The following is a 1,689-nucleotide window of genomic DNA, read 5'->3' on the forward strand; positions in this document are numbered from 1 at the left end:
CCTCCGCCCCCCCCCCACCCCCCTGCACGAATTTTGTGCACTGGGCCTCTAGTCTATACTAATAAAAGGGTAATATGCTAATTAGACTTGATAGACTGGACGTCTTCCCGACATTATTCCAGACATCCTTCCTGACAAAGCCAGGGCCCAGCAAAGCCGCCTGGGGGCCCGGGTGCCTGCAGTCAACCAGAGGGAGGGAACTGGCCTGGGTTCCTGGTGTCTGCGGCCGGCCAGAGGGAGGGAAGCCCGGGTCCCAGGTGCAGGGACTGAGGCAGAGGCAGTTAGGGGTGATCAGGCATGCAGGCAAGTAGTTAGGGGAAATCAGGCAGGCAGGCAAGTTGTTAGGGGTGATCAGGCAGGCAGGCGAGTGGTTAGGAGCCAGTGGTCCTGTATTGCGAGAGGGATGTCTGACTGCCCGTTTAGGCTTGATCTGCAGTGGGATCAGGCCTAAACCGGAAATTGGACATCCCCTGAAAGGTCCCTGATTGTGAGAGGATGCAGGCCAGGCTGAGCGACCCCCCCACCCCGTGCATTAATTTCGTGCACCGGGCCTCTAGTCTAATATATAATCTTCTCTTTCTTTAGGGAGCTTTTACTAAACGCCTTAAATTCGAGTTTTTCTTAGTATGTAATGTGATGTGCTAGTATATAGTATGATGTGCTATTAACACCTTGTGTACTGCTCAGGAGTTTTCTCGTGTTTCGCACGCCATCTGTTGACTGCTCACTAGTGTTCTCATTTTTCATGCGCCATCTGTTATGGACCCTAGATGTCAACACACTGTCTTGTCCACTGTGGGGCGTGGTTATGGTGTTTTGGCCAGGTTTAAGCCTCGGACGAATGAAAGGACAGGGTCCTCTCATTGCCACGTGCAAGTCCCAGCCTCACTGCCAGTGCAAGTCCCAGCACAATGATAGCCAATGGCTGTGGTTGTAAGCTTGAACCTATGGTCCGAACACATAGCCCCACGTGCCTTGTGATAGAGTTTAGGTGCCTGTAGTTGAGTAGGGTTGAGACTCACGAGAATGCTGTAAACAATGTGATCACGCCCCTACTTTGCCTCGTGGCATCTGCTAAAAATAAAGACACGGCTTCTGGGCACCGGCATTGTCTCCTCTTCAGGGAGCAGCGTCCACTGAGACCCAGCTATTATTCCCTTGTCTGTCTTTCCTCAATCCTTTCACCACCCCCACTCAGAGACACCCTTGGCCGTGCTGGCGCGGCACAGTCCACATCGAATGAAGCGATCTCATTGGTGGAAACCGTGCAGGTCAATCTACGAAAAACTATGTAATTGCATGAACCCATAAAGCATTGCAGTTACATTGTATTTTGGTCATTCGAATAGTCTTCGTCTTCAAGTTCCTGGCACTTTTAGAAATGCCCTCTCTCAGAAAAAGGAAGGAAACCAACGAAACTGATACACTTCCGGAAGTATTTAACGATAATTTATCAGATATTCCTAGTGAGATCGAAGATGTGGATGACTGTTTTGACGATTCCGGAGAAGATTCTACTGATTCTACTGACAGTGAAATTATTAGACCTGTAAGGAAGCGCAAGGTGGCGGTGCTTTCAAGTGATTCTGACACTGACGAAGCTACTGATAATTGTTGGTCTGAAATTGACACACCACCATGCTTACAAATGTTTGAAGGTCATGCTGGGGTCACTACATTTCCCTCTCT

At 49.7% G+C, this 1,689-nt stretch overlaps 1 long non-coding RNA gene across 1 annotated transcript in view; it reads left to right on the plus strand.

Annotated features, from left to right (window-relative positions):
• The first annotated feature begins 246 nt into the window (after positions 1-246).
• LOC107184120 overlaps positions 247-1,689 on the plus strand; it is a 12,466-nt gene continuing 11,023 nt past the window's right edge. Inside the window, exon 1 of the long non-coding RNA XR_001514942.1 lies at positions 247-257. This is a non-coding gene — a long non-coding RNA (uncharacterized LOC107184120). The remainder of the gene's footprint in view (positions 258-1,689) is intronic.

The sequence above is a fragment of the Myotis davidii genome, unplaced genomic scaffold, assembly GCF_000327345.1.
Source record: "Myotis davidii unplaced genomic scaffold, ASM32734v1 scaffold821, whole genome shotgun sequence".
Classification (NCBI taxonomy): domain Eukaryota; kingdom Metazoa; phylum Chordata; class Mammalia; order Chiroptera; family Vespertilionidae; genus Myotis; species Myotis davidii.